Below are 15,534 nucleotides of genomic sequence, written 5' to 3' on the forward strand. Positions count from 1 at the left end.
AGCCCTCAAGATTGGCTTAACCTCAGAACCCTGGGAATATGTTGGTTATTGGAGTAGGAGACTGTGAAAGGGAGCCGAATCTCACCCTCCAGCTCTTACACCAGCCACTTATCCTCCACCTTCTGCCATGGTATAGGCCCCTCGTGGACACCACTGCTACGCTTCTGGAATTCCCAGGCTCCAGCATTATCTTCTTTATAAATCACTCAGCCTGAAGTAGACTGTTACAAATGAGCTAAGTCCTGTTTAGTTTTAACTGTCAACTTGAAATCTAGATTCACCTGGAAAGAGAGTCTCATTGAGGGATTGTCTACACTAGGCTGGCCTGTGGGGAACTGTCTTGATTGCTAAATTGTTGTAGGAAGACACAGCCCACTGTGAGCAGTACCATTCCCTAGGCTGCCCTCAAGTGTATAAGAGTAAGGAAAGCTAGCAATTGACTAAGGAGGCAGGCAGGCAGATGGCTACATTCACTTCTTTAATCTTGACTGTGGCTAAACTGTGACCAGCTGTTTAGCCTCTTGCTGTGTGACTTCTCTACAAGCACGGCTATGAAATAGAATTGTAAGTCAAATAAACCCTTTCCCTCCTACTTTGTTCTTTGTGAGGGTATATTATTATAGCAACAGGCACAAAACTACAGCAGTTTGACAAAGTTCTGACTACAAAGTAATTTATGGTTTTGTTTTGATTTTTGTTTTAAACACAGATTTCCTAGGCCTCTTTCCTCCATACACTCTGAATGGACACCTGTGACTGCGCTCTAGCCTTTGCAGTAATGGTTTACAATTTCTAACCCATATGCTAGCTTGATATACCCCTGAATATAAAAAGAAGCCAGGCAGTGGTGGTGCATGCCTTTAATCCCAGCACTTGGGAGGGAGAGGCAGGTGGATTTCTGATTTCGAGGCCAGCCTGGTCTACAGAGTATGTTCCAGGACAACCAGGGCTATATAGAGAAACCCTGCCTCAAAAAAGAAAAAAACAAAACAAGACAAAACAAACAAACAAACAAACAAAACAAAAAAGAAAAAAGAAAAAATTCAAGCCTCTTCATAATTAGAGTCAGATACTTTTTTTTAAATATACTTGACTATTGGAATCTTAAATAAAATTCTACCTCAGAGGCACTGTAACAAGAGAGTCAAGGTAGAAGAAATGGGTTAGACCTCAAGAAGAAAATGACCAGCTAAGCAGTTTCCAGTTGACACCATGCCTTCTACTTGGCAGTAATAATCTACTGAGAGGTAGCCATGTCCCACACAGAAGGCTTGGGAGCCTAGACAACACAGGCCAGAAAGGCAAGGAAATGGACCATGCAACCAAGAATTATACTAAAATCTCTAAACAGCTACCAGGGAATTCTCATAAGTCTGGAACTTCTGTCTGGTTCTAAAAATATACAGAATGAACAGTGATATTTCTCAGGGAAACAAAAGAAAACATTTTCGTCATAGCTTATCATGAAGCCTGGCCATTGAAAATAGAACATATGAAATGGTATAAAAAGGCCCCATTTCATCAGGAATATATGTACAACTTATGGCCCTACTCAGAGCTGGCCTCCAGCACCATCTCCCAGAGCCAAAGGCACCCTGTAGTCCAAATAGCACAGACTTGGTCACCTTTCTCAAATGAGTAACATAAGCTAACTGTCTTAGTTGGGGTTTCTATTGCTGTGATAAAACACTGACCACAACAGCTTTAGTGGTAAGGGTTTATTTAATCTTAGGCTTATAAGTAACTGTCCTTCACTGGGGAAAATCAAGGCAAGAACTCAAGTAGGAACTCAGATGCAGAAACTGAAGCAGAAACCAAAAGAGGAATGATGCTTACTGGCTTGCTCTTCATGGGTTGCTCAGACTACCTTCTTGTACAACTTAGCACTACCTACCCAGGGTTGGTACCATTCACAGTGCCAGGCCCTCCAACATCCATCATTAGTCAAGAGAATGGCCTGACAGACTTTCCTACAGGCCAGTCCTCTTCCTGAATGACCTGAGCTTGTGTAATGTTGACAAAATCCAGTCAGCACACTGACCCATGTTCCCGGGCTTGCAATGAATGCTTAACCCAGTGCCTATTGAACAAATGAAGCTCCCAGCTCCTATGTAGCCTCTTGTGGGTGCTGCTCTGGCTTATCCAGGCAGAGTAAGCTAATTCCTTACCCCTTTCTCCACTGCTATACCTGGCTCCATATCAATGATGCAAAATATTAAATTCTGACGTGATAATTTGCATATATCATCTCTCAGAATATTACTTCTCAGGATAGAATTGTGTATTCAGAAAAATGCTGTGTAGGGAAGTTATTTATTTATAACTTCATTTCTGTGCAATAATTGAGCACAGATTCCCATTTTATAGATGAGAAAACTATTCCTCTGGTGTTCAGGTAAATTCCTCAAAGTTATATAATAAGCAAGCAGGAAACTACTTCTTAGGTCAATGTCATGATCTCTTCCAGTACAGTACAGTACAGTACAGTACAGTACAGTGCCTTTTGCTTGGTTTTGTTTCTTTGTTCAGAGGTCTGGACATTCAATAAAGGAATAAAAGTCAAATGATAAGTGCTTTGAGAGCAGGACCTCATCTATAACTGAGAGCAGAATCCACTTCTGAAGCTAGTTTTAAAGTCTGTACCCTCTAAGTGGTCCATGCATGTCTGAGCAAGATAGTTTAACATGTGTGCAAATGGATTCCATGTGCCACCTGCCATGGCAGCAAGACTGTAATTGCATCTACAAGAAGAGCAGCTCTGCACCAACCATATAAAAAGGAGAGCATCCTCCATGCTATGTGTGGTACCCACAGCCTAACCCAATGGGGAAGCCATTCTAGATGTGTACACAGGTGTCAGGCATCCAATTCTGGCAGGCCTGTGAGGATGTGATGCCACTAACAGTATCTGAATTCTGGTCCTCAAGAACTTTGGCCACTAAGCCATCTCCCCAGCCATGAGGTCCCTTGTGATGGTTAATCTTGCCAACTTCAATTCTGTAGAAGACAAACCTCTAAATATGTCTGGTGTGGGAGTTTCCAGGGAAGTTTAACTGAGAAGTCCCTCCTTGAAAGTGGGAGTCTGGAGTCTAGGCTGTGTAGAGAAAGCAAGCTTCGCACCTGAGTTCTCTCTGATCTCTGACTGTGGGTGCATCGTGTCCAGCCCAGTCATTCACACTACTGTGGCCTTACTTTCCCAGCATGCTTTTTCTGCCAGGATGAACCAAAATAAACCCTCCCTTCCTGAAGTTGCTTCTGCTGGGTTTTGTCAGTGCCATAGAAAAGGGAAAGTTTCCCCCACACTGACCTGGCACTGAGAGCTGGGTAAGCAATCTATGCGCAATTTTGGCCTAATCACAAAGGCTGAGTCTAGTTTACCGACCAACTGCAAAAATCAGGTTGTCTTAGGTGCCCCATCGTTGCTAGTTCATAAGATTTTACTTCTACCCATTATCTCCTTCTTTGATTGGAAGTGTTAAAGGGCCACTTTATGTCAAGTATGTCAAGTGGCATTAACTGGAGAGCTCAGTCCTTTAGAGCCTGGGTCAGGAGAGAGAATGGTCCCTGAGGGTGTGCTAGGCCTTGGGAAGAAGAAGACCCTGAGAAGCAGCTTGCCCAGCCTTCTCATGGAATGTGTGCATTTCACATTGCTAATATCATGACTCAGAGGGAAGGAATTGCAGGGTAAGAAGGTTTCCAACCTACCCAGTTTACATTGCCATCTTTTCTTTAAACTCTGCCAAATTGAAATGTAAACAGTGTCTTAACTTGCTGGAGCTTTTAGGGGAGAGGATGATCCACATGGAGCCTCTTGGTCTCTGGGTTTGTCCGTGTTTGTGGGTGCTACTTTTTCAAATAGCTGCTGTATTTGTCTGCAAGACAAATAAATGAAAGCAACAGGCATTGTGCCCACAGGCCTATGAGCATGGTCCCACAGGGTATGGCTTCCAGAGCCTTCTGGCAGTAACCTGTCTGAAAACAGCAGAGAGAACAGTAGAATTCTTGGGCCACAGTTCTTGATTTTTCCATTGGCTTTGCACATCTGGCTCTTCTCCCTGCCACCAATTCCCACCAATCATCCATCGGATAAGCAGTTCTCTTAGGATGCCAATGCCCCATTGAGGGAGGCTGGGAGTGTGTGAGTCAAGCTCACAAAATGGGTCTGCTCCATCTTTCCACATCCTTCTGTAGCCCCAGAAATGGGCTCCTGAAAATAGGCACAAGAGTGCACAAGCACTGTTTCTCAAGCAAAAGAAGACAGTAGCAGACATGGACACTGTGGAAAAGAGAACAAAGCCAACAGTGCCACAATGAGAAATCCCACCAAAGACATGAGATAGGAAAGTTGGGAGACGAGCAGGAGAAGCTGGGAAATGATACTGGCATTAATGCCAATACTGAGAACTAACAAAAGGCTTGTCCGTTCACAAAGAGCTTTAACACACATCAGGTCAGTGACTTAATCACAGCACCCAGGATGGGTGTCAGAAGGGCCTTTTCCTAACAATGGCACCTCAGGGAGATCAGTTCCCTTGCTAGACAACATCTGACTAAACCAGAACTTTGTGCTTCCTTCCCCAATCCAGGACTCAGAACAGGGGACAGGCTGCCTGGTGCAAACCTGCACTGGTGACTTAAAGCAGGCAGCTTTGCTGTTACTCAAGGGAGGGGACAACCTTGTGAGAAGGAGTTAGGATTCTCAACTGCAGGGAAGAAACAGGCTAGGCGTAGCTCAGCAAGTTGCTTCAGTCACGGGTCACGTAGCTAGAAGAAGCAGAGGTGGAATTTGATCTCCAGTCTGCCTGACGCCAAAGAGCAGAGCAAGACCAGCCCTGCAGTCCTGGCAGCAGCCTTTGTCTGCTGCCCTGCTCCTGTGAGGGATGGAAAATACCCTGTTTAAGCCAAGTGCCTTGCGTTGGAATTTCAGCAATACCACCTCCTAGCTTGGTGACCTTGTGCAAGTCACGTTACCTCTCTGATCCATAAAATGAAGAAGCCAGAATTAAATTCTAGATCAAATTTCAACTCTTGTACACACAGTGTTTGTGCTTATTTGAATCTTTGCATAGGAATGGAGTTTCAAAAGGGACAGGGAAGTACCACCCACAGACAGAGCAGAGCAACAGGCATGGAGGCCTGTGGGAAGCTGCCCTTTTGAAAAGCAGATGTTAACAGAAATTAATCGGATCCCCTGCACTGGATACCCACCCACCCCACCCCACCCCTGCCCTCAGTGGTGCTGCCCTGGACGGTAGACAGCTGCTGATTCCTAGTCAGACAATGTTTCCTAAAATAGGTGCTTAGCGTCAGAGTAAGGGTTCAGGCTTTGTCCCCAGAGAACACAGGATGACAGACCTGGCTGTGCACAGGACACCAGCTCTCTCCCCAGGAGCAACCACTTCTCCTGCCCCTTAGAGCCCCTGTTTATGTTCCCATCCCCATACCTACTTGTTTTCCACACAGATAACGTCTGAGCGTTATATTCTTTCACGATTACTGAATACACCAAGAACAATTAATTTCTTTAACAAAATCTCTGCTGAGCACCTCCTGTGTGTCAAGGAAATTTAGAATAGAAGGGAAGGTGTGTCTAAGGTCTCTCTAAGACCCTGAAGAGAGACTTGCTGTCTCCCTGCTCTGGGTCCTCTACTAAGGAATAAACAATCCTTGCCTATGTTTGCTTATTTTACATCTGGGACTGACCAACTTCCTGGCCTTTCTCTAGACATCAACATTTTCAATTTTCCTCAAATCTAAATTAAATTCTCTGGAAGACTGCATCATTGTCCTACCACATTTTAGGAAAGAAAATACTAGAGAATTCTCAAGTCACTGTTATTAATCACCTTCCTTCCCTAAGAAGTTACAGGTAATGTGCAGCAGCAGCCGCAGCAGCCGCAGCAGCAGCATACATGATGATGTCACACCTCTCTACATACCGAGTGACAGCAATCTTTCATTTGGGCAACTCTGTTCTTCTGGTTTTCCACTTCTTTGGATAAATCTAAAACAGCAAACTGGAAATCAGTGGTGGGGCTTTTTTTTTTCCAGAAAAAGCCTTCTAAAGTCAAAGTTGATACTGTACAGGGCATGAAGCTCAGAAGTGTGCTGGCAATTTCACAGCAGCAAGATGGCGTCACTGAGAGTGTGTCTTGTTCTGTATTCAACACTAAGCCTTCAGATCCGATTGAACGGAGACAAACTCAACACTGAGCCTTCAGAGCCAATCATATGCAGAGGGACATTAACAAAATAATCAGGATGGAACCAGGCCAGCTTCAACATGGAACATGAGTGGGTGGAGTACCAGAACCGATTCCACACTCTAGTGTGGACAGGAGGTCTCCCATAGGCCCAGTTCAGACCTCCCTGCACAGTCATCCTCTCATACAACTGACTGAGAGACTTACCCGTATCCCCACTGTCCTCACAGACATGTGCAACACTTTATTCTCTTCCTTAAGAGCCATTTAAATCACAAGCTCCACATCCAATTTCCTTAGTATTATCTGAATGGCTCCCTTCCTAGAGTAATCTAAACCGCTTACCACAGACAGCATCTTTGGGAGTAAACAATAGTAACATCCCTTCAAAGTGTCCTTTTATCAGTTAAAACATTTTGGAACAAAACTATACCTAGAGATAGTCCTGTCAGCCATCCTTTTGACCTACACTGAGCATACACAGATGTGTTCCTGTCAGCCATATTAACCTTTGAGACCTGGGCTCCATGACCTTGAGCTAAGCTTGCCCAAACATAAGTCTGCTATCTTCTATTCTTAAAGAGTCACTCTAACCTAAGCATGAACTAAGCATGCTCAAAAGTAAGTTTGCTTCTGGAGTGTTTTCCTGTGAGACCATGTATCACCTCCCCGAATGACATCATAGTTGTGGTGATTTGAATATGCTCAGCCCATGGGAAGTGACACTTTTAGGAGGTGTGCCCTTACTAGAAGAGGTGTAGCCTTGTTAGAGGAAATGTGTCACTGTGGAAGTAGGGCTTTGAGGTCTCATATATGCTCAAGTTAACCAGTGAGATCCAGAGCCCACTCCTGGCTGCCTGCAAAAGACAGCCTCCTCCTGACTGCCTCAGATCAAGGTGTAAAGCTCTCAGGTCCTTCTCCAGTACCACATCTGCTGGGATGCTACCATGCTTCCCATAATGATGATAATGGACTGAACCTCTGAAACTGTAAGCCAGCCCCAATTAAATGTTTTCTTTATAAGAGTTGCCATGGTCATGGTGTCTCTTCGCAGCATTGAAACCCTTAGGGTATTTGGTTTGTTCAAGGAGGTGCTTCTCTTGGGATAATTCCAGTGTTCTCCTCCCTTGCTCTAGGCAACATCTCTCTCCATTCTGTTATGTATGATAGTGCTTTTGCGGGTATTGCACTCACAAACAGGAGATCCAAACATGGTTAGTTACAGGCACCCAACATTTCAGTTCAGCTAAACACTTCATTGTCTCCTGACCCCCATGGCTCCAAGCCCAGTGCCATTGATCTCATTCCTCTTATAGTTCTCTATGTGAGGAACAGTCTCCTTCCATGTTGATGTTTACTTACATCTACACTCTGTCAACCCTTTGACTCCACCCCAGTGCAGCAGCTGATACAAACAGAAATTGAAATGATCCAAGCCTATTATGATATCTGATTCCTTGTTACCACTCTGTCCCCGTGGCATTTTTCATCCCACCCATGATATTGTAATATCTTTGAGTGGAAGTACAGCCATGATGGTGGACCAGAACAGAGGCTCTAATCTGTGAAATGGAGGCAGTAAGCTACAATAGATCTTTCCTCCTGGGATATCTGCAAAGACTTTCCCATACCTGTTACTTTCCCAAATTCTTCCAGTTAAACAGAAGCCAGCATTCCGCAGGAACTCATGAAGCTAGTTCCCTTATCACTGTCAGAAAGGACAGATGGCTGTCTGTGGTGCCTATTAGCATACTAAAGTGCATGCTGGCCTCCGGGCTCCTTCAGTATTACAGGTACCTGTTACACATTTCAGAATCCATGCTGGCATCCTTGCTCTTCTCATCCCATCTCCTACCCTAAACTTCTCCAGTTCATGGGATTCTCTCTCCCAACCTTCTCACTGTCCTTGTAAATCTGATATTTCAGCTATGCTCCCTCTTGCCCGTCTCCCTTGGTCCTCTTCTCTCTTCATCATCCTCTCTCACTCCCTCACAATCCCCTGTCTCTCTCCTCTCTTGGCCAGGCCCAGTCTGCTGGCCATGTTTAGTCTAATGCTTTTTCTCTCTGGTCTGGACTCTTCTAGATGCCTCTGGCTATATTCTCCCTCATATCTACAATAAATCCTCTGTCTAACCATAATTTGAAGCAATTATGCCATCAATTTATCATGTAGAGAACACAAAAACTCAAGTAGGACATAAAGGAGTTAATTATATGACCTGGAATGTGCCAGACTGAGAAATTGAGAGGGCAGGAGTTTTCCCTACAGGTTGCTGTGATCAAATACCTGACAAAAAGAAATTTAAGAAAGAAAGCACTCATTTAGGCTTACAGTTTGAGGGGATATGGTCTATCATGGCAGGAAAGTCCATCACAACAGGAAAGGCATAGGGAAACAAGTATGTGGGGTGCCTGGTCACATAGTGTCTGTAGTCAGTAAAGAAAAGCAGGAGGTGGAGCCTGACTACCAAAGCTGCTACCCCCTGCATATCCCACAGCCTTCCTAAAACAGCTTCTAGCTGAGGACCAAGTGCTCAGATACATGAGCCTGTCAGAGGGGGCAGGCATTTCATATCTAAACTGCAGTACCCACATTATATAGAGGAAGGGGATAAGCCTTATGACCCTGGATGCATTTGGTGACAGAATTATCATAAACATGTCCCAAAGAGTAGAGCTGTCAAAAGTGATTTTGTGGTATACTAAGCCAAAAAGAAGCTGCCAGAAGTATCATCCAGGACTGTATATTAGACAAGATGTGTTGGACAGTGTCTTAGTTAGGGTTTTACGGCTGTGAACAGACACTATGACCAAGGCAAGTCTTATAAAAAAACAACATTTAATTGGGTCTAGCTTACAGTTTCAGAGGTTCAGTCCATTATCATCAAGGTTCCATGGCAGCATCCAGGAAGGCATGGCGAAGGCAGAGCTGAGAGTTCTACATCTTCATCCAAAGGCTGCTACTGTAAGACTGACTTCCAGGCAACTAGGGTGAGGATCTTATGCCCACACCCACAGTGACACACCTACTCCAACCAGGTCACACCTATTCCAACAGGGCCACACTTCCAAATGGTGCCACTCCCTGGTCCAAGAATATATAAACCATCACAGGCAGCATATGTGTCGACCTGAAAGAAGAAAGGCAGCTGCAGCTGCACTATGAGCCAGCTTGTCAGAAAGATACTAAGGAAGGAGATAAAGAGATCCGGGGAGAGATGTTTTCAGGGCAAGATCCCACCCAGCTCAGTTTATTGTTTGAGCTTACAAAGGCAGTCAGATTCCTGAGTTCAAAGTCTGTAGCAGAATTTTCCCCCAATTAATACAACAAGAAGCCTGTGATTGGACAGGGAAAAGGGAGGCAGAGCTAAGAGTTGCAGAGACAGAGACAGAGAGAGGACAGAGAGGAAGAAAGATGGAGTGAGGGGGAGGAAGATCCAGATAGCTATGAATATCTTATAAGGGATGTATAATTACAGGACAATTTGTCTTATCTAGGTGGGCAATTATATCAATATCAATTGGCTCTGAATAAATTGTGTGGATGTTCTGTGAATTGAGAATTTATTGATATATAAATCTGACTGATTAATTATAAGCGTCTAGAGTTTTTATTTTATTTGGGTTACTGGTATTTGGGACCATTGATTGCAGGGGGTGGATGGCTGGGAATGTGAGTGGAATCTGCAGCAAGAGCACCTCCATTGGTCGCTGCATGGGTCTAGCCTAGAGGCAGAGGCTGCAAGACCACCATAGCAGTGAGTAGGTGGGTTTAGTGCGGGATGGTACCAACATTTTTTAAAAATAATTTGCATAACAAAGGTCAGCCTGAAACAGAGCTAGTTTAGGCCCTGACATAGTGGGGATCCCACCCATCCACCTTATTGTCTGTGCTTCCAAAGGCAGGCAGATCTCTGCATTCATTTGCCATGTTAAAAAAAAAGAAGTGTACTTGCTGTCTTTTCCTAAGTGTCAAGGGGCTGGGGTTATGGGATGCTGACTAGTGGGATAAGCAAAAGGGAATCTGGAGTAAATGATTAAGTTTATAAATAAAAGAGTGCTTTGGTCTGCAAGAGCTGAGCCATCTGGATAAGCTATCTGGAGGCCTCTGGAGAGAAAACACAGCTATTATAGAATTTTTTCTATAAGAAATTCTTATAGGATTTTTTCCAGCAAGATAGCTATCTCAAGCAAAGAGTTGTCTCAATCAGAAAGCCATCTCAAGTGGACTATAAGGCTGTCAGCTTGCACCCCATCATTTGACTTAGAGTTGTTTCTTTTACCACTCCAAACGTGCCTTCCTTAGGACTCCTGACCAAGCTGAGGCTGGTCCTTAGCAAAGATTGAAGCCATGTCTAACTCAGTTTTGGATGCCCTCAAAATTCAGTGCAACATAATGATAGAGAAATACAGCAATTTCTTAGACAAGATGTTTCTTCCTCTGCTAACACCTAATTGCTTTCTGCATTTCAGGTGAGCTCATCTACTTTTGCTTTTATTTTGGCTCACAGTCCATCATGATGGGAAGTCCTAACTAATCACATTGTGTCATAGAGAAAGGACTGATGAGTGCTGATACCCAGCTTGCTTTCTCCTCTATATTTAGCTCAGGATCTGAGTCCATAACATGAGCCCATAAAATGTTACTCTAATGTAAATAACCCCCACAAGCATACCTAGAGCCTGTCTCCTAGGTAATTCTAGATTTTGTCAGATTAACACTCAATATTAACCTCAACGCTCTATCAGAGTGATGACTGAAAAACAAGGCCACACCCATGGCAGAGATCCCAGAGGAACTTTAACAAGCTGCCCACAAAGCTGCAATAGTGCTTAAGAATAATGTAAGGGGACAATATGGTGTCCCCAGAACCACCTCAGTGGAGAACCATAATTACCTTGTGAAGACCCAAGGGATGGGTGGGAGAATCTCCAAAACCCAGAGAAAGTATCTGTCGGGAAGGAGCCATCTAACAGGGGACTTGGAAGTTGAGTCTGTCTTCAGTGAACCAACAGGGATGAAGTCAAAACACCCCAAGCTTATTTTCTCACTATGGTCACTTGCCAAAACAAACAGGAAGACAGAGAACAAAGTGAGTTTGTCAGTAAAACTCACCGAGGCCTTGACTAAAGAGGGTGGGGTTTAGTTACCAAGAGCAGACAGACCTTTCTTGCCCACTTCTTAATTTTTAGACCCTGGTCATGCAGCTGTTCAGACCCACAAACGAGGCCACAGAGGAAAGATTCCATTGGGAAATCAGCCCAGGTGTAACGTCTCCCAATTAAACTTTGTGTTAAAAGTACAAGAGCCCAAGGACAGCAGACAGGCCCATTAATGTACACACTCTGGCAACCATCTTCAGTTCTTCATGATGGGAAGAACATGGGCACATGCCATCAGCTTTCAGGAAGAGAGGACGGATGCCATCTTTGATGTCAGTGATCTTTGTATTATTTAGTTCAGGACCCCAATCCATACTCAGGGTGGGCCTTTCCTCCTCACTCTTCCTCATAGACATGGTCAGGAATTTGTTTCCTGAATAAGTTTACATCAAGACTAATGACAGAATGGATTAAATTATGCAAATGGTATGAAGATTGGGAGACCGGAGGGTCAAGTTCTAACTCTGAAACTTACTTCTAGTTCAACTCCCTTCTAGTTATAAAACTCCCTGGCCTCTTCCAGCTCCACCACCCAGTGTTCTTTGCTGTGGAGGATAAGCAAATGGAATCTCATGTAGTATCCTGCCTGAGTCTCACTTGAGTTCTGGATCATCAATAAGTGAAGTTTTAAGGTCAGAAATTCCCTTCCTAATTATTTCTTTACTTAATGCCTTTGGTTTTAGTTCGATTTCTTAAAATAATTCAGAATAAACTACAAAAAGAAGAATATACAAGGCAAATTAAAAAGACTCACAAAGCATGCGTCAAGTTTGAAGATCTGTTATCACAGTGCTCTTTCTGGAGGCTCCATGGCTTAAGGACACCAGAAGTCACATCAAGCCACTTACATCTGGTCACCTACACTGCAGAAGATGTCTGCTTTGCTTAGGACCTCAGGACCTGCCCTGATGAGCAGCTCTTAGAGCTTCGTCCACCTGGAAGTCAAAGTACTGAGATCCAGAACATTGGGATTACTGACAGACACAGCGCACTGCAAACCATCCCAAGAGAGAACGTTTTCTTGATCTCTTTATCTACCAAGTTTCTCTAAAGAAACAAAACTGGCTGAACATGCGCATGCGCGCGCGCGCACACACACACACACACACATTTATATTATAATATAATATATATTGTGTTATATATATATTATATTATATATATTATAAAAGGTTTATTAGATTGTCTTATGAATAAAGGTTTGGTAGCCCAACTACTACCACAGGTAGCCTTCTGTGTGCTGAAGAGGGTGAGACCCCACTAGCTGCCCAATCCTCTGCAGTCCCAGTCTGACACAGAAGGCCTTGAAGACTCAAGACAGTTCTGGGCTTCAATCTACACTGGAAAAACAAAGAAGCCGGAGTCTGAAGTCATCAGGCTGCGGTAGCCGCCACCACCACCATAGCCACACTTGCTTGGAAGATGTGCAGGCAGTGCTGGGTTTGCTGTTTGTTTGGTTGGTTGGTTGATTACTTGCTTTCTTGTTTTAACCTGAGATCCCTTTCTATCTAGGCCACCATTAGAAAGTGCCACCCTCTATGAGGGTGGCTCTTACCCTCTCAGCTAAACCTCTCCAGAGACCCCCTCATGAGGATAACCAGAAGTGTGTCTTTAGGTGATACTAAACCCCTGTCAAGCTGGCAATCACACCCAACCATCACACTTTACCACACACATTAAGTACTTATCTGTTATTTATTTGTGACAATTGTGTTTTGGTTCTTATTACCTTTAGATATGTAAAAGTTAAAACAATAAATTTTAAAGTTTTTATTTACTTAACATATGTGGCTGTCCACATACATTCCTACTGGAAAAATTAGTAGTTTATAGTGGTTAATGACTCAATTTAAGACACTGTTTTCTAGCCAGGTGTGGTGGCACACACCTTTAATCCCAGCACTCGGTAGGCAGAGGCAGTCGGATTTCTGAGTTGGAGGCTAGCCTGGTCTACAAAGTGAGTTCCAAGACAGCCAGGGCTATACAGAGAAACCCTGGATTGAAAAAAAAAAGAAAATAATAATAATAATAATAAGAAGAAGAAGAAGAAGAAGAAGAAGAAGAAGAAGAAGAAGAAGAAGAAGAAACTGTTTTCTGCAGAGACAGGAGGAAGGTGAGCTCCAACTTATGGATAGCAACCAGGTAATTTTAATAAAAAAGGCAGCTTCTTCCTGCGCTGACATCCTCCCTTCTCCCTCAGAATATTAAGAATCATTCTCTCTTTTTTTTTCCACGTAAAAATATCTATTTCAAAGAAAGGCAATGAGTTCTCCATCAACAAGCAAAGCCAACAAGAACTGAGCCCTGGGCCTTGTGTTTCTTGCTATCAACATCTCCACATATTTGAGACAACTCTGCCTTTTTCCACAGGAAGCAGGGGACAGTATCTTGGTGTGCACCCAGCTTGTGCTTAGAGGAACCATAAGGAAGGAACAGACACTATCACAAATACCTCTGCTTCCACAAACATTTTGTTTTAGACAAGTATCAATCTCAAAGTCTTTTATTCTGGCCATTTCCTTAAACTCTGAAGTGATCTCAAAGATTTTCAGCCTTGGGGTGATTCCTCTTCTTATACAACAGACCATTCACTCATGGTGCCCAGAAGTGAGGTGACTGGTCTATCAGCCGAGAAGAGAAGTCACCCTTCTTTATTACACAGAAACGTACATTATGCTGTGAGAAGGGGAAGCGCCATCGCCTTCTCAGGTCCTTCTTGGTGTCTGACCTCACACTCTATATCCTGATACAAGTCTTGCCTGAACCACAGCCTCCACCCAGAACTAGCCCAGTACAGCCTTCATGTTTATAACAAATGTCATCCTGTATACTTCTTTCAAATCCTGTGCTGTATTGCAATGCGTCTTTGGTACTGTGATACCAATGTGCTCCTGGAAAGTTGGTTATAGAGAAGAGGGAGTGGAAGCCATTCTGTCCACACTCAGAAGGGAGCAAGCTTCAGACTTAAGACAGTGTGCAAATCCTGCACAGGCCACTAAAATTAAACAGCTCCCCCAGCCTACCTAGCTCGCTATCTCTCTGCCTACTGGTACCTGTTTTACAGGGTTCTAGAAGCTAAATAGAAATAATGCTTGAAAAGTTGCCAGGCATTGTGACTGACACACAGGAGGGATTCAAATACAGCAGAGAGACCAGAGGAGAAGTGACAGGGAGGCTTCTTCAAGGTCCTAGTGTTTGGTATCAACTCCTAGAAGAAAAATGGCATATAGGCTGAGTTGAGCTGAGATTCTGAGCTGAGCTGAGCTGAGATGACTTGAGATGAGCTCCCTCTGATATTTCCCATGTCTCCTCATGGACTCAGAAAGAGATGATTTATCCAATAGTAAACTAAAGTTATGGACTAGAGGTTTGAACCCAAGATGAGGTGGTCCCGATAGGCCTGAGTTCAAGTCCTACCTTTGTCCTTTTCTTACATGACTTGGAAAATACTCTGTATCACAGCTCCTGTTTCATCATCCCTGCAATCAGTTCATGACTGGTATATATAAAAGTAGAAATCTATCCAACACCCATTCATGATAAAAGTCTTGGAAAAATCAGGAATTCAAGGCCCATACCTAACCATGATAAAAGCAATCTACAGCAAACCAGTAGCCAACATCAAAGTAAATGGTGAGAAGCTGGAAGCAATCCCATTAAAATCAGGGACTAGACAAGGCTGCCCACTTTCTCCCTACCTATTCAACATTGTACTTGAAGTCCTAGCCAGAGCAATTAGACAACAAAAGGAGATCAAGGGGATACAAATTGGAAAGGAAGAAGTCAAAATATCACTTTTTGCAGATGATATGATAGTATATATAAGTGACCCTAAAAATTCCACCAGAGAACTCCTAGACCTGATAAACAGCTTCAATGAAGTAACTGGATATAAAATTAACTCAAACAAGTCAATGGCCTTTCTCTACACAAAGGATAAACAGGCTGAGAAAGAAATTAGGGAAACAACACCCTTCACAATAGTCACAAACAATATAAAATGCCTTGCCGTGACTCTAACTAAGGAAGTGAAAGATCTGTATGATAAGAACTTCAAGTCTCTGAAGAAAGAAATTAAAGAAGATCTCAGAAGATGGAAAGATCTCCTATGCTCAGGGATTGGCAGGATCAATATAGTAAAAATGGCTATCTTGCCAAAAGCAATTTA

This window comes from Mus musculus, chromosome 9, assembly GCF_000001635.26.
Source record: "Mus musculus strain C57BL/6J chromosome 9, GRCm38.p6 C57BL/6J".
NCBI lineage: Eukaryota > Metazoa > Chordata > Mammalia > Rodentia > Muridae > Mus > Mus musculus.